We start from the raw sequence: 18,527 nt of genomic DNA, 5'->3' as shown, positions 1-18,527 counted from the left end.
TCAACTCCTTACATAAAAGGTTTGACGACATATCAGATGTGGGACAGCCGGCTTCTCAGCCCGTGCCTGCCCAGACGTCTCAAAAGCCATCAGGGGCTCTAAAACGCCCGCTACCTCAGATGGCAGACACAGATGTCGACACAGATACTGACTCCAGTGTCGACGATGATGAGACTAGTGTATATTCCAATAGAGACACACGTTACATGATTACGGCAATGAAAAATGTGTTGCACATTTCTGATATTACCCCAGGTACCACAAAAAAGGGTATTATGTTTGGGGAGAAAAAACTACCAGTGCCTTTTCCCCTTCTGATGAATTAAATGAAGTGTGTGAAGAAGCGTGGGCTTCCCCCGATAAGAAACTAGTAATTTCTAAAAAGTTACTAATGGCGTACCCTTTCCCGCCAGAGGATAGGTCACGTTGGGAGACATACCCTAGGGTAGATAAAGCGCTCACACGCCTGTCAAAGAAGGTGGCACTACCGTCTCCGGACACGGCCGCCCTAAATGAGCCTGCTGATAGGAAGCAGGAGGCTATCCTGAAGTCTGTTTATACACACTCAGGTATTATACTGAGACCAGCTATTGCGTCAGCATGGATGTGCAGTGCTGCAGCTGCGTGGTCAGATTCCCTGTCAGAAAATATTGATAGCTTAGACAGGGACACTATATTGCTAACCATAGAGCATATTAAAGACGCAGTCTTATACATGAGAGATGCACAGAGGGATATTTGCCGGCTGGCATCTAAAATAAGTGCAATGTCCATTTCTGCCAGGAGGGGTTTATGGACTCGGCAGTGGACAGGGGATGCAGATTCTAAAAGGCACATGGAAGTTTTGCCTTACAAGGGTGAGGAGTTGTTTGGGGATGGTCTCTCGGACCTCGTTTCCACAGCGACAGCTGGGAAGTCAGCATTTTTACCCCATGTTCCCTCACAGCCAAAGAAAGCACCGTATTATCAGGTACAGTCCTTTCGGCCCCAGAAAGGCAAGCGGGTTAAAGGCGCGTCTTTTCTGCCCAGAGGCAGAGGTAGAGGAAAAAAGCTGCAGCATACGGCCAGTTCCCAGGAACAAAAGCCCTCCCCCGCTTCCCCTAAGTCCACCGCATGACGCTGGGGCTCCACAGGCGGCGCCAGGTACGGTGGGGGCCCGTCTCAAGAACTTCAGCGACCAGTGGGCTCGCTCACGGGTGGATCCCTGGATTCTACAAGTAGTATCTCAGGGGTACAAGCTGGAATTCGAGACGTCTCCCCCTCGCCGTTTCCTCAAATCTGCCTTGCCAACAGCTCCCCCGGACAGGGAGGCAGTGCTGGAGGCAATTCACAAGCTGTATTCGCAGCAGGTGATAGTCAAGGTACCCCTCCTTCAACAAGGAAGGGGTTACTATTCCACAATGTTTGTGGTACCGAAACCGGACGGTTCGGTGAGACCCATTTTAAATTTGAAATCCTTGAACACCTATATAAAAAGGTTCAAGTTCAAGATGGAATCGCTCAGGGCGGTTATTTCAAGCCTGGAGGAAGGGGATTACATGGTATCACTGGACATCAAGGATGCTTACCTACATGTCCCCATTTACCTTCCTCACCAGGAGTACCTCAGATTTGTGGTACAGGACTGTCATTACCAATTCCAGACGTTGCCGTTTGGTCTGTCCACGGCACCGAGGGTATTTACCAAGGTAATGGCCGAAATGATGATACTCCTTCGAAAAAAGGGAGTTTTAATTACCCCATACTTGGACGATCTCCTTATAAAGGCGAGGTCCAGGGAGCAGTTGTTGGTCGGGGTAGCACTATCTCGGGAGGTGCTACAACAGCACGGTTGGATTCTGAATATTCCAAAGTCACAGCTGGTTCCTACGACACGTCTACTGTTTCTGGGGATGGTTCTGGACACAGACCAGAAAAGGGTGTTTCTCCCGGAGGAGAAAGCCAAGGAGTTGTCGTCTCTAGTCAGAGATCTCCTGAAACCAAAACAGGTCTCGGAGCATCACTGCACGTGAGTCCTGGGAAAAATGGTAGCTTCCTACGAAGCAATTCCATTCGGCAGGTTCCATGCAAGAATCTTTCAGTGGGATCTGTTGGACAAGTGGTCCGGATCCCATCTTCAGATGCATCGGCTGATAACCCTGTCTCCAAGGACCAGGATGTCTCTGCTGTGGTGGCTGCAGAGTGCTCATCTTCTAGAGGGCCGCAGATCCGGCATACAGGACTGGGTCCTGGTGACCACGGATGCCAGCCTTCGAGGCTGGGGGGCAGTCACACAGGGAAGAAACTTCCAAGGGCTATGGTCAAGCCAGGAGAATTCCCTACACATAAATATTCTGGAACTAAGGGCCATCTACAATTCCCTAAGTCAGGCAAGACCCCTGCTTCAAAACCAGCCGGTACTGATCCAGTCAGACAACATCACGGCGGTCGCCCATGTAAACCGACAGGGCGGCACGAGAAGCAGGACGGCGATGGCAGAAGCCACAAGGATTCTCCGATGGGCGGAAAATCACGTGTTAGCACTGTCAGCAGTATTCATTCCGGGAGTGGACAACTGGGAAGCAGACTTCCTCAGCAGGCACGACCTCCACCCGGGAGAGTGGGGACTTCATCCAGAAGTCTTTCAGCTTATTGTAAATCGCTGGGAACGGCCACAGGTGGACATGATGGCGTCCCGCCTCAACAAAAAGCTAGAAAGATATTGCGCCAGGTCGAGAGACCCTCAGGTAATAGCTGTGGACGCTCTAGTGACACCGTGGGTGTACCAGTCGGTTTATGTGTTCCCTCCTCTTCCTCTCATACCCAAGGTACTAAGGATAATAAGACGAAGAGGAGTAAGAACTATACTCATTGTTCCGGATTGGCCAAGAAGAGCTTGGTACCCAGAACTTCAAGAAATGATCTCAGAGGACCCATGGCCTCTGCCTCTCAGACAGGACCTGCTGCAGCAGGGGCCCTGTCTGTTCCAAGACTTACCGCGGCTGTGTTTGACGGCATGGCGGTTGAACGCCGGATCCTGAAGGAAAAGGGCATTCCGGAGGAAGTCAACCCTACGCTGATTCAAGCTAGGAAAGAAGTGACCGCAAACCATTATCACTGCATATGGCGAAAATATGTTGCGTGGTGTGAAGCCAGGAAGGTCCCAACGGAGGAATTTCAGCTGGGCCGTTTTCTGCACTTCCTACAGTCAGGGGTGACTATGGGCGTAAAATTGGGTTCCATTAAGGTCCTGATTTCGGCTCTATCGATTTTCTTCCAGAAAGAACTGGCTTCACTGCCTGAAGTTCAGACGTTTGTTAAGGGAGTGCTGCATATTCAGCCCCCTTTTGTGCCCCCAGTGGCACCTTGGGTTCTCAACGTGGTGTTGAATTTCCTAAAGTCACATTGGTTTGAACCACTTAAAACCGTGGATTTAAAATATCTCACGTGGAAAGTGGTCATGCAGTTGGCCTTGGCTTCGGCCAGGCGTGTGTCAGAATTGGCGGCTTTATCATGTAAAAGCCCTTATCTGATTTTCCATATGGATAGGGCGGAATTGAGGACTCGTCCCCAATTTCTCCCTCAGGTGGTTTCAGCTTTTCATTTGAACCAGCCTATTGTGGTGCCTGCGGCTACTCGTGACTTGGAGGATTCCAAGTTGCTGGACGTAGTCCGGGCCCTAAAAATCTATGTTTCCAGGACAGCTGGAGTCAGAAAGACTGACTCGCTATTTATCCTGCATGCACCCAACAAGTTGGGTGCGCCTGCTTCAAAGCAGACTATTGCTCGCTGGATCTGTAGCACGATTCAACTTGCACATTCTGCGGCTGGACTGCCGCATCCTAAATCGGTAAAAGCCCATTCCACGAGGAAGGTGGGCTCTTCTTGGGCGGCTGCCCGAGGGGTCTCGGCTTTACAACTTTGCCGAGCAGCTACTTGGTCGGGGTCAAACACATTTGCTAAATTCTACAAGTTTGATACCCTGGCTGAGGAGGACCTAGAGTTCGCTCATTCGGTGCTGCAGAGTCATCCGCACTCTCCCGCCCGTTTGGGAGCTTTGGTATAATCCCCATGGTCCTTACGGAGTTCCCAGCATCCACTTAGGACGTTAGAGAAAATAAGATTTTACTCACCGGTAAATCTATTTCTCGTAGTCCGTAGTGGATGCTGGGCGCCCGTCCCAAGTGCGGATTGTCTGCAATACTTGTATATAGTTATTGGTTAACTAAAGGGTTATTGTTGAGCTATCTGTTGAGAGGCTCAGTTATATTTCATACTGTTAACTGGGTATAGTATCACGAGTTATACGGTGTGATTGGTGTGGCTGGTATGAGTCTTACCCGGGATTCCAAATCCTTTCCTTATTGTGTCAGCTCTTCCGGGCACAGTATCCTAACTGAGGTCTGGAGGAGGGTCATAGAGGGAGGAGCCAGTGCACACCAGGTAGTCCTAAAGCTTTCTTTAGTTGTGCCCAGTCTCCTGCGGAGCCGCTATTCCCCATGGTCCTTACGGAGTTCCCAGCATCCACTACGGACTACGAGAAATAGATTTACCGGTGAGTAAAATCTTATTATATATTTGTATATATGTATATATATATATATATATATATATATATACATACATATACTGTATATTTTACACCCACACATTTATAGAACATGGAAAGGAAATGGATGTGTCCATTTTCTTTCCATGTTCTATAAATGTGTGGGTGTATAAACCCCTTTTATGCCGTATTCATGCACTTGACAGCTCTTTGTCATTCAGTTACAATACCCTTTATTAGATAATACATTTAAATATACTTCTGTAATACCCCATATATGTAGGTGTTTTTTTTACAACAAACAGGGGTCCCCCTGGGGTTATTGTCCCCTTTTTAATGTGAGGAAAAATCATTAGAGCCCATAGAATAACATGGGCTGCACTTTAGTGGTCCCTGTCAGCCCTGGAGAGGGATAGCTTGGCGCCACTACAGTGAAGATGTTTCCCCCCCGGCCAGTAACACCCAAGCCCGGGAAGATTGTCCCCTGGTCATTGGCCCTCCAGGTTGCAGGGCAGAAGAACCCTGGGGTGGGTTGTTGCCGGGGCCCGAGGAACCAGTTATGAGAAAGGACGGGGAGGTTTGGAGAGGGCTGACCTCTTAAAAGATGCACCACAGCGCGGGAAGCGGAGAAGAGCCCTGGGGAAAAGGATCGGACCATACCCCTGCAAGAAGACTGGGAAGAAGAGCGGCGACAGGATCACTCACCAGGACGAACCGAAGCATGGACTCCGGTTGAAGAGAGCGAGCTGCGGGACCGTCGTGTGGATTTCAGCCAGCCGCAGGACCAGAAGAGGATCAGTGCTAAGGAGGTGTCCGAGTCTGTGCCTGCCACCGGGACTTCCGAAGATCGTCTGGAGCGGAGTAAGGAGGACTGCCCAGACAAGGTGTAACAGCCGCAGGACCCGAAGACCTTTCCCAGTTCCTCAGGCACCCTGTGGTTGGAAGAAGCTGACCAGCGACGGGAGCACTGGCACCGCGCAGGACAACCCCAAGGGGAGGACCCCTGTGAAGGGCCGCGGACCGGCGGGGAGAAGACAGTGCGAACCAGAGATTCCAGTGATTGACCGGAGGACCCCGACGGAGAGCGGAGGACAGCGCCGGCTGGGAAAAGGACTCTGGACCACAGTCTTCTGGTACAAAGGGTGCATCCCCGGTGCAGTGCTCTGCATCCCGGGTGGCGCCGAACACGAGGAGTGAGGTCGGAGGTGGCAGAAGAGCAGCAATAGGTAGTGAGACCCTGGTTGCCCTTCCGCTACCGTACTCTGCCCTTGCATCCCGTCCGCTGCACTACTCTGCCATTAGGGGTTGGGGTTAAGTTAAGGAAAAGGGGGTAGGCTCCCCTAGTCCAGTGTCCGCAGTCCCAATTGCGTAAGGGGGTGAGCTCCCCTCATTACCTCTGTGCCCCGCAAGTTTTGTTCTCAAGAGGGTGGACACTCATATTGTCACAGTGCTCCTGTATAGTTACCCTGTTAAACCCTTTCACTGCCTATACTCTGCAATTTGGGGCAATATAGTGTATGCCAGGGGGGTAGGCTCCCCAAATCTCATTGTGCCCAACTAAAATTATGTTATAAGGGGTAGGCTCCCCTCAGTGCTATTGGTGCCCTTATCTGGGATAAATTATTAAGAGTTAGGGGTATAGAATTTCCCCTTGGTAACCGTGGCTGTAGTATTGGTATTCTTTGATCATTTATGCAAGCTCCACTCAGCAGTGTGATAGTTAAAGTTTATGCATCTGACTGCTATTCTGAAAATGCTGGCTTATTATTTACTGTGTGATGCAAGCTCCGCAAAGCAGTGACTGTCATAGCTTATATACCTGTGAGCTTATTCCTGTTTGCAAAGGCGGGTTATTATTAGAGATGAGCGGGTTCGGTTCTCAGAGAACCGTACCGTACCGAACTTCATCATTCGAGTCCGGATCCGAGCCAGGCTCGGATTTTCCCGCCTGACTCGGAAACCCGAACGAGGCAAAACGTCATCATCCCACTGTCGGATTCTCGCTGGATTTGGATTCCATATAAGGAGCCGTGCGTCGCAGCCATTTTCACTCCGGCATTGGAGAGTGTACAGAGAGGACGTGTCTCCATTCTCTCAGTGTCCTCAGTGTCCGTGGCTTGTGCTGAATCTGTCCAGTCACAGTGCTTATGTCCTCTGCTGCCATATGTCCAGTGCTGCAGTATAGGGTGCTCTGTTGTGCTGCATCAGTTCAGGGTGGTGTATTGTGCTGCATCAGTCCAGTCAAAGTGGTGGTGTCCTCTGTTGCCATATGTCCAGTGCTGCTGTTTAATAAGTCCCTTACAGTGTTGCTGTGTTGTCCTGCATCAGACCAGTGTCCTGGGCATCAGTCAGTCCAGTGACCATTCAACAGTGGTAGTGATATCTGCTGCCATATACCCAGTGCTGTTGTATAATTATTTGTGTTGTCCTGCATCAGACCAGTGCTAGTGTCCTGGGCATCAGTCAGTCCAGTGACCATTCACAGTGGTGGTGTCCTCTGCTGCCATATGTCCACTGCTGCTGTATCATAAGTCCCTTACAGTGTTGTGTTGTCCTGCATCAGACCAGTGGCAGTGTCCTGGCCATCAGTCATTCCAGTGACCAGGCAGTCACAGTGGTATACGCTGCTGCTATATGTCCACTGCTGACGTATAATATTAATAATAACAACAACAAATCCCTCACAGTGTTGCTGTGTTGTGCTGCATCAGACCAGTGGTAGTGTCCTGGCCATCAGTCATTCCAGTGACCAGGCAGTCACAGTGGCATACGCTGCTGCTATATGTCCACTGCTGACGTATAATAATAATAATAACAACAAGTCCCTCACAGTGCTGCTGTGTTGTGCTGCATCAGACCAGTGGTAGTGTCCTGGCCATCAGCCATTCCTGTGCCGCATATTGTGTTATATAACTCCAGAAAAATAATGGGGAACAAACATTTGGAGGATAAAATAGGGAAAGATCAAGAACCACTTCCTCCTAGTGCTGAAGCTGCTACCACTAGCCATGACATAGACGATGAAATGCCATCAACGTCGTCTGCCAAGGCCGATGCCCATTGTGATAGTAGAGGGCATGTAAAATCCAAAAAGCCAAAGTTCAGTAAAAAGACCCCAAAAAAAAGAAATTTAAATGGTCTGAGGAGAAATGTAAACTTGCCAATATGCCATTTACGACACGGAGTGGCAAGGAACGGCTGAGGCCCTGGCCTATGTTCATGACTAGTGGTTCAGCGTCACATGATGATGGAAGCCCTAATCCTCCCGCTAGAAAAATTAAAAGAGTTAAGCTGGAAAGAGCACAGAAAAGAACTGTGCGTTCTGAGATGATATCACAAATCCCCAAGGAGAGTCCAAGTGTGTCGGCAGTTGCAATGCCTGACCTTCCCAACACTGGACGGGAATAGGTCGCTCCTTCCACCATTTGCACACCCTCTGCAAGTGCTGGAAGGAGCACCCACAGCCCATTTCCTGATATTGAAATTGATGATTTCACTGTTGAAGTACACCAGGATGAGGATATGGGTGTTGCTGGCGCTGAGGAGGAAGTTGATGATGAGGATTCTGATGGTGATGTGGTTTGTTTAAGTCAGGCACCGGGAGAGACACCTGTTGTCCGTGGGATGAAGAAGCCCATTGTGATGCCTGGGCAAACTACCAAAAAAGCCACCTCTTCGGTGTGGAATTATTTCTCCACACATCCGGACAACAGGTGTCAAGCCATCTGTTGCCTCTGGCAATCTGTAGTAAGTAGGGGTAAGGATGTTATCCACCTAGGAACATCCTCCCTTATTCGTCACCTGCTGCGCATTCATCAGAAGTCAGTGTCAAGTTGTGAAACTTTGGGTAAGAGCGTAAGCAGTCCACTGACACCTAAATCCCTTCTTCCTCCTGTACCCAAGCTCCTGCAAGCCACACCACCAACTCCCTCAACGTCAACTTCCTCCTCAGTCAGGAACGTCAGTAGTCCTGCAGGCCATGTCACTGTCAAGACTGAGAGGTCCTCTCCTAACAGGGATTCCTCCGGAGGATCCTTGAGTGGTACGCCTGCTGTTGCTGCCGCTGCTGTTGTTGCTGCTGGGAGTCGATCGTCATCCCAGAGGGGAAGTCGGAAGACCACTTGTACTACTTCCAGTAAGCAATTGACTGTCCAACAGTCCTTTGTGAGGAAGATGAAATATGACAGCAGTTATCCTTTTGCAAAGCGGATAACTGAGGCCTTGACAGCTATGTTGGTGTTAGACGTGCGTCCGGTATCCGCCATTAGTTCAATGGGACTTAGAGAATTGTTTGAGGTACTGTGTCCCCGGTATCAAATCCCATCTAGGTTCCACTTCTCTAGGCAGGCGATACCGAGAATGTACACAGACGTCAGAAAAAGAGTCACCAGTGTCCTACAAAATGCGGTTGTATCCAGTGTCCACTTAACCACGGACATGTGGACAAGTGGAACAGGGCAGACTAAGGACTATATGACTGTGACAGCCCACTGGGTAGATGTATGGCCTCCCGCAGCAACAACAGCAGCGGCATCAGTAGCAGCATCTCGCAAACGCCAACTCGTTCCTAGGCAGGCTACGCTATGTATCACCGCATTCCGTAAGAGGCACACAGCTGACAACCTCTTACAGAAACTGGGGAAAATCATTGCAGAATGGCTTACACCAATTGGACTCTCCTGGGGATTTGTGATATCGGACAACGCCACCAATATTGTGCGTGCATTACATCTGGGCAAATTCCAGCACATCCCATGTTTTGCACATACAATTAATTTGGTGGTGCAGAATTTTTGGAAAAATGACGGGTGTGCAGGAGATGCTGTCGGTGGCCCGAAAAATTGCGGGCCACTTTCGGCATTCAGCCACCGCATGCCGAAGACTGGAGCGCCAGCAAACACGCCTGAACCTGCCCTGCCATCAACTGAAGCAAGAGGTGGTAACGAGGTGGAATTCAACACTCTATATGTTTCAGAGGATAGAGGAGCAGCAAAAGGCCATTCAAGCCTATACATCCACCTACGATATAGGCAAAGGAGGGGGAATGCACCTGACTCAAGCGCAGTGGAGAATGATTTCCGTCTTGTGCAAGGTTCTCCAACCCTTCGAACTTGCCACACGTGAAGTCAGTTCAGACACTGCCAGCCTGAGTCAGGTCATTCCCTTCATCAGGCTTTTGCAGAAGCAGCTGGAGAAATTGAAGGAGGAGCAAAGACGGAGCGATTCCGCAAAGTATGTGGGACTTGTGGATGGAGCCCTTCATTCGCTTTGCCAGGATTCAAGGGTGGTCAATCTGTTGAAATCAGAGCACTACATTTTGGCCACCGTGCTCGATCCTAGGTTTAAAGCCTACGTTGTATCTCTCTTTCTGGCAGACACAAGTGTGCAGAGGTGCAAAGACCTGCTGGTGAGTAAATTGTCAACTCAAGCGGAACGTGAGCCGTCAACAGCTCATCCTTCATTTTCTCCCGCCACTGGGGCTGCTAGGAAAAGGCAAAGATTTCCTATCCCACCCGCTGGCGGTGATGCAGGGCAGTCAGGAGCAAGTGCTGACATCTGGTCCAGACTGAAGGACCTGCCAACGATTACTGACATGTCTACTGTCACTGCATATGATTCTGTCACCATTGAAAGAATGGTGGAGGATTATATGAGTGACAGTATCCAAGTAGGCATGTCAGACAGTCCGTATGTATACTGGCAGGAAAAAAGAGGCCCCTCCTCCAGTGTGTACTCCGAAAGAGTGTTTAGTGCAGCCGGTAACCTTGTCAGCGATCGGCGTAGGAGGTTACTTCCACTAGATGTGGAGAAGATGTTCATCAAAATAAATTATAAATTCCTCCGGGAAGACCTTTACCAGCAATTGCCTCCAGAAAGTACACAGGGACCTGTGATGGTGGATTCCAGTGGGAACGAATAAATACTCTGTGAGGAGGAGGATGCACACAGCGAAAAGGGTGAGGAATCGGAGGATGAGGTCGACATCTTGCCTCTGTAGAGCCAGTTTGTGCAAGGAGAGATTGATTGCTTCTTTTTTGATGGGGGCCCAAACAAACCAGTCATTTCAGCCACAGTCGTGTGGCAGACTCGGTCGCTGAAATGATTGGTTTGTTAAATTGTGCATGTCTTGTTTATGCAACATAAGGGTGGGTGGGAGGGCCCAAGGACAATTCCATCTTGCACCTCTTTTTCTTCTTTGCATCATGTGCTGTTTGGAGACTAGTTTTTTAAGCGCCATCCTGTCTGACACTGCAGTTCCACTCCTAGATGGGCCAGGTGTTTGTGCCGCACACTTGTGTCGCTTAGCTTAGTCATCCAGCTACCTCGTTGCACCTCTTTTTCTTCTTTGCATGATGTGCTGTTTGGGGCCTATTTTATAAATCTGCCATCCTGTCTGCCACTGCAGTGCCACTCCTAGATGGGCCAGGTGTTTGTGCCGCACACTTGTGTCGCTTAGCTTAGTCATCCAGCTACCTCATTGCACCTCTTTTTCTTCTTTGCATCATGTGCTGTTTGGGGCCTTTTTTTTAAATCTGCCATCCTGTCTGACACTGCAGTGCCACTCCTAGATGGGCCAGGTGTTTGTGTTGTCCACTTGTGTCGCTTAGCTTAGTCATCCAGCAACCTTGGTGCAACCTTTTGGCCTAAAAACAATATTGTGAGGTGTGAGGTGTTCAGAATAGACTGGAAATGAGTGGAAGTGATTGTTATTGAGGTTAATAATACCGTAGGAGCAAAATTACCCCAAAATTCTGTGAATTTAGCTGTTTTTATGTTTTTTTCAAAAATCATCCAGATCCAAAACCAAAACCAAAACATGAAAGGGTGGTTTTGGCAAAACCAAGCCAAAACCAAAACACGAAAGTGTAATTTAAACCAAAACCAAAACACGAAAAGTGCCAGCCACACATCTCTAATTATTATTGACTGTGTTATGCAAGCTCCGCCCAGCAGTGCCTGTCAAAGCTGAAATACCTGTGTGCTTATTCTCATTACAAAGGCGGGTTATTATTGACTGTGTTATGCAAGCTCCGCCCAGCAGTGCCTGTCAAAGCTAATATACCTGTATACTTATTGCTATTACAAAGGCGGGTTATTATTGACTGTGTTATGCAAGCTCCGCCCCGCAGTGCCTGTCAAAGCTAATATACCTGTGTGCTTATTGCTATTACAAAGGCGGGTTGTTATTGACTGTGGGGGTCATTCCGAGTTGTTCGCTCGCAAGCTGCTTTTAGCAGCTTTGCACATGCTAAGCCGCCGCCTACTGGGAGTGAATCTTAGCTTATCAAAATTGCGAACGAAAGATTAGCAAAATAGCGAATAGACACTTCTTAGCAGTTTCTGAGTAGCTCCACACTTACTCGGCATCTGCGATCAGTTCAGTGCTTGTCGTTCCTGGTTTGACGTCACAAACACATCCAGCGTTTGCCCGGACACTCCTCCCGTTTCTCCAGCCACTCCCGCGTTTTTCCCAGAAACGGTAGCGTTTTTTATTACATACCCATAAAACGGCCTGTTTCCACCCAGAAACACCCACTTCCTGTCAATCACATTACGATCACCAGAACGAAGAAAAAAAACTCGTAATGCCGTGAGTAAAATACCTAACTGCATAGCAAATTTACTTGGCGCAGTCGCACTGCGGGCATTGCGCATGCGCATTAGCGACTAATCGCTCCGTTGCGAGAAAAAAATACAGAGCGAACAACTCGGAATGACCCCCACCGAGCGAACAACTCGGAATGACCCCCTGTGTTATATAAAGACGCCAGCTTGCTTACCTGTTCCCGCAATTTACCTGCTTAAGTATCAATGCTGGTTATACGAGACTGTGTTATATAAAGACGCCAGCTTGCTTACCTGTTCCTGCAATTTACCTGCTTCATTATCAATGCTGGTTATACGAGACTGTGTTATATAAAGACGTCAGCTTGCTTACCTGTCTCCTGCAATTTACCTGCTTAAGTATCAACGCTGGTTATACGAGATTGTGTTATATCAAGATGCCAGCTTGCTTACCTGTTCCCGCAATTTGCCTGCTTAATTACCAATACTGGTTATACGAGACTGTCTTACATAAAGACGCCAGCTTGCTTATCTGTTTCCCGCAATTTACCTGCTTAAGTATCAGTGCTGGTTATACGAGACTGCATTATATAAAGACGCCAGCTTGCTTACCTGTTCCCGCAATTTACCTGCTTCATTATCAACGCTGGTTATACGAGACTGTGTTATATAAAGACGCCAGCTTGCTTACCTGTTCCCGCAATTTACCTGCTTCATTATCAATGCTGGTTATACGAGACTGTGTTATATAAAGACGCTAGTTGCTTACCTGTTCCCGCAATTTACCTGCTTAATTATCAATGCTGGTTATACGAGACTGTGTTATATAAAGACGCCAGCTTGCTTACCTGTTCCCGCAATTTACCTGCTTAATTATCAACGCTGGTTATACGAGACTGTGTTATATATAGACGCCAGCTTGCTTACCTGTACCCACAATTTACCTGCTTCATTATCAACGCTGGTTATACGAGACTGTGTTATATAAAGACACCAGCTTGCTCACCTGTTCCCGCAATTTACCTGCTTAAGTATCAATGCTGGTTATACGAGACTGTGTTATATAAAGACGCCAGCTTGCTTACCTGTTCCCACAATTTACCTGCTTAATTATCAATGCTGGTTATACGAGACTGTGTGATATAAAGACGCCAGCTTGCTTACCTGTTCCCGCAATTTACCTTCTTCATTATCAACGCTGGTTATACGAGACTGTGTTATATAAAGACGCCAGCCTGCTTACCTGTTTCCACAATTTACCTGCTTAATTATCAATGCTGGTTATACGAGACAGTGTGATATAAAGACGCCAGCTTGCTTACCTGTTCCCGCAATTTACCTTCTTCATTATCAACGCTGGTTATACGAGACTGTGTTATATAAAGACGCCAGCCTGCTTACCTGTTTCCACAATTTACCTGCTTCATTATCAACGCTGGTTATACGAGATTGTGTTATATAAAGACGCCAGCTTGCTTACCTGTTCCCGCAATTTACCTGCTTAAGTATCAACGCTGGTTATACGAGACTGTTATATAAAGACGCCAGCTTGCTTACCTGTTCCCGCAATTTGCCTGCTTAATTACCAACGCTGGTTATACAAGACTGTGTTATATAAAGACGCCAGCTTGCTTACCTGTTCCCGCAATTTACCTGCTTAATTATCATTGCTGATTATATGAGACTGTGCTATATTAAGACACCAACTTGCTTACCTGTCTCCACAAACTCACCTGCCTAATTGCAATTTCTAATAGTACATGTCTAAGTTGCACAAAGCCAAAACTGGCTTGTTATCTGTTTTACTTGCTAGTATTAGCCTAAAGGTGCAAAGTTCTTGTTCTTATTACTCCTGTGACTCCTTTTTAATTATTAATACAATTAAATTGTGTTGTATTTATTACGGGCCAGTCTGTGTCTGCTTAACAAAGGGAATCTCACACTTGCCTCTCTGTCACGGTGTGCTGGTAGCGATGAGGTACCTGAAGACCATCAGCTTGAAGTAAAGACATCAGTACACCCGCGGACTGGGGGATTACACTTCCATACCCAGGGTTTTATCCTGCATACATGTCGACATAATGACCACGTCGACCTATTGACCATGACGACCTAATGCATGTCGACCTTCAATGGTCGACCTAATGACTGTCGACCTAAGCTGTGTCGACCTAATGACTTTTCCCATGAGATTTCTAACTATTTGAATTGAGCAGATCTATGTAGTGTGCAGACACACATCCAATCTATTGCAGCCACACACTACATCCGCAATTCTGATCATTTTTTCACAAAGTACAAGGCAAGCTTCATATAGTTAGAATTCTCTAGCTTTCTATGCAAGGGCAGATAGCTCAATGAATAGAGTGTCCGACTGCAATGCCACAGGGGATAGGTTCGAGTCCCAGGTATGTCAGCATCTTGAAATGTAATAAAGGACAGTGGGACTGAATAACAAAGAGCTCTCAAGTTAAGTTTATAGATGTTGTATAGGTATTAGCAACGGAAGGGGTGGGTGAAGGAGACAGTGGCGGTCAGGAGATGCCGGGGGAGGGTCAACTACAAGTAAATGTAAGTAAAACAGATAATTGACAAGTGCCGCCAACAGGTGGAAATAAAGTAAAAAAGAGCAAGTAACTGCACCTTGGTAAAACTACATTGCACTACAGGAGGGGTAGATTTAAAAACGTATACATCTGTGTGCGAATAAGTCACCAGCATTCTGTCACTCCAAGTTCCAGGGCTTCATCTGCAACTTTGTACATAGTTAAAACTAATTCCGGTGCGGTTATAATTGCAGCCCAGCACTTCTCCGGTGTCTGGATGATAGGTCGACATGCATTAAGTCAAAGGGAACAAAAGGTCGACATTTGAAAGGTCGACATGCATTAAGTTCAACAGGTACAAAAGTCGGCAGGTACAAAAGGTTGACGTGACAATGGTCGACACACAAATGGACGATACAAGTTTTTGGTGGTTTTTACGTTTTCCCAAGTTTTGCTTGATTTACTATCCACGTGGACTATGATTAGGAATAGTAACCTGTCTCGAAGCATGGTGAGCCCGTGATGGTATACGATTCCACTGATTGTGGTCACATGTGATAAAACATACAAAACGACTCCCAAAAAAATGACAAAACTTGTGTTGACCATTTCTGTGTCTACCTTTACCAACATTATCCACTGTCGACCTTTTACATGTTGATCTTTTGTCCCTGTCGACCTTTTGACCGTCAACATAATGTATCTCAACCACATGGGGTCGACCTAATGTATAACTAGATGCTGTAGATCTACTATACCACACCCCTGTCTCTCCTACAGACTGAGTGGTGTTTTGCTGTGTCTGCATTGCAAGTAAGATGCAAATTTAAAGAAAACATCACAACGCTACACCTCTTGGCATGGCTCACTCCCACAGGCGTCTCGCACCACGTAGCATATTGAGGCTAGGCGTATGAAGACACATCTGTATGTCCCAGGAAGACTCTTCCATAGTTGGATGTCTGAACGCTCACTAAAGCTCAACATGGACAAAACGGAACTCATCATCTTCCCCCCATCCAGAGCAACACCCCCGACCAATATCTCCATCATTGTTGACAACACCACCATCTCCCCCGTTCCCCAACTCCGCTGCCTGGGCGTCACTCTTGACTCCTCCCTCTCCTTTGCACCCCACATCCAAGCTCTGGCACAATCCTGTCGTTTCCAGCTACGCAACATTGCTCGTATCAGGCCATATCTCTCCCAGAGTGCAACTAAACTCATCATCCACTCACTGGTCATCTCACGACTTGATTACTGCAATGTCCTCCTCACTGGCCTCACTTGCTCCCATCTTGCTCCCCTCCAATCTGTCCTGAACTCCGCAGCTAGGCTTATCTTCCTCTCCCGCCGCACCACATCTGCCACTCCCCTTCAACAAAATCTACACTGGCTCCCATTCCCCTACAGAATCCTCTTCAAACTCCTCACCCTCACATACAAGGCCATGTCTAATTCCACTGCTCCCTACATCTCCAACCTCCTTTCCCTTCATACTCCCTCCCGCCCCCTACGGTCGACTAATGACCGTCGCCTCTCCACCGCCCTGGTCACTGCTTCCCATGCACGAGTTCAGGATTTTGCACGTGCTGCACCCCTTCAGTGGAACGCACTGCCCCGCTCCATTAGACTCTCCCCAACCTTGCAAAGCTTCAAACGGGCTCTAAAAACCCACCTATTCATCAAAGCGTACCCTTCTAATGCATAACCCAGAACTGAAGCCGCGCCTCCACCCCCCCTTCCTCATGCCGTGAACATCTCAGCTTTGCTTGCATACTGCCATCAGGCTACCTCCCGCTTGCCTGCACCTCTTGTCATCTGTCTGTCGCCCCTCCCCACTAGATTGTTAGCTCTTCAGAGCAGGGCCCTCTTTCCTCTTGTTATCTAAGCCCTCGTCTCAACACATTTCACTCGCAGCTCTCCCCTACTCAACGACCATTTTTATCCTGCTAGTAAAGGCTCATCTCCATCTATGGCCACCAGCCTCTAGTAGTACGATGATCACTCCATCAATACTTACATCTTAGCTGTACTATGTCTTGAGAATGTGTGGTGCTCTGTTACCTGTACTCTATTTCTGTTATTTATTTACTGTAATGCAATGTTTTGTCCCCTGTACTGTCCTTTGTACGGCGCTGCGAAACACATGTGGCGCCTTATAAATAAAATGTAATAATAATAATAATAATAATAGTTGTTTGGTGTTACAGCAGTTTCAACAGTAATGTCTAAATTTTACTTCACAGCTGTTAATTCATGTTCTTTAAAGATTTAAAATGTGTCAGATAACTGTCAATAATCTGGTTGTCCTAATGCAATGTAAGAATCAAAAGGACAGGGTGATGTGCTCCCTACTGCTCATGTTATTATTATTATTATTATTATTATTATTATGTTGTTGTTGTTGTTGTTATTATTATTAGTAGTATTATTATTTCTCTTACGTCCTAGAGGATGCTGGGGTTGCATTTAGTACCATGGGGTATAGAAGGGTCCTTTGGGAGCCATGGGCACTTTATGAGTTTAATAGTGTGGGCTGGCTCCTCCCTCTATGCCCCTCCTACCAGACTCAGTTTAGAAAATGTGCCCGCAGGAGCCGGTCACAGCTAGAGGAGCTCCTAGGAGTTTTTCTAGTTTTATTATTTTTTGAGGTGAGTTAGTTACAGGCAGGCTGCTGGCAACAGCCTCCCTGCTTCGTGGGACTTAGGGGGGAGTAGGAACCAACTCTAGAAATTAATGGTTCTCTATCTCCGATGACAGGACACTGAGCTCCTGAGGGTGTTGATCGCAAGCCCATGAGGCGACCGCTCATTACCGCAGCACGGCCGCCACCCCCTAACAGAGCCAGAAGAAAGAAGAGTGGTGAGTAGGACACCGGCGGTCCGGGAAGTGGGTTGCCGGTGGGAATGGCAGCACAAGGGTGGGAGCACAGCTCTGTCAGGCTGCGCTCCGGAAGGCTCAGCGGTACTTGGTGTACGGCTCTGTGAGGGGCGTCCTGGGCCAGCGCACATACCCTACACTGGTAAAATATGCTAACAGGGGCTAATCCCGCTGTTAGCAGCACAAATACCTCAGACCAGTATAATCTGTTATGTGCGGGAAGATGCGCCATTACAGGGGGCGGGGCTTCTCCTCAGAGCGGATCCAGAACTCACCAGCGCCATTTTCTCCCTGCAGATCACACAGATGAGACGCTGACCTCCTCATAACTCCAGCATACTGTACCTCTGCGGTACCAGGGTGCTATAGACAGGCATTGCCGTAACTAGACATTTCAGCGCTGTGTGCAAGAAACAGCACCGGCGCCCCCCCCCCCCCCCCCCTTCACAGGGCAGGGTAGCCTTACAGGGCAGGGTATGCAGCAGAAGGGCATCAGTAAACAAAAAAAAAACCCATGTCTCTCACCACTCTGCATTGCGGTTCTTCTGCCACTTCCGAACTCCTGAGCAGGCCCAGGATGTATAACACTGTAACACGCTGCTCCTGCTGCACAGAGGGTCCTTGCCGATCCTATCTGGCAGCTGGCACGACTCCTCCAATTTCGACTTCCACCGGAGTGCTCCTATTGCCCTCTCTCCAGGGGTCCTCTGTAAGATGTTCTTCAGGCCGAGTCCTCACTATAAGAAAGAGAGTGAAAGAGGTGAGACAAAAGCGGAGGTGTGAGAGAGAGGGGTCAGGGGGAAGAGAGAGAACAGAGGAGAGAAAGAAAGAGAGAAGGGGATGACAGAGGGGACAGGCAGGGGGGTGAGAGAGAGGGAGGGGGAAGAAAGAAAGAAAGAAAGAAAGAAAGAAAGAAAGAAAGAAAGAAAGAAAGGTGAGACAGAGTGGGGATGAGAGTGAAAGAGAAGGGAGAGAGAGAAAGAGGAGGGAACGAGAGCGTGAGA

General features: G+C 48.1%; 1 long non-coding RNA gene across 2 annotated transcripts in view; it reads right to left on the bottom strand.

Moving 5' to 3' along the window:
- LOC134954535 (uncharacterized) overlaps positions 1–18,527 on the bottom strand; it is a 226,300-nt gene that overhangs the window by 196,645 nt on the left and 11,128 nt on the right. For both annotated transcript variants that reach the window (XR_010185894.1, XR_010185940.1), the window contains exon 3: positions 18,049–18,260. This is a non-coding gene — a long non-coding RNA (uncharacterized LOC134954535). The remainder of the gene's footprint in view (positions 1–18,048; positions 18,261–18,527) is intronic.

The sequence above is a fragment of the Pseudophryne corroboree genome, chromosome 1 (assembly GCF_028390025.1).
Source record: "Pseudophryne corroboree isolate aPseCor3 chromosome 1, aPseCor3.hap2, whole genome shotgun sequence".
NCBI lineage: Eukaryota > Metazoa > Chordata > Amphibia > Anura > Myobatrachidae > Pseudophryne > Pseudophryne corroboree.
The sequence above is the reverse complement of the archived record's forward strand: the minus strand, read 5'-3'. Positions and strand labels throughout refer to the sequence as shown.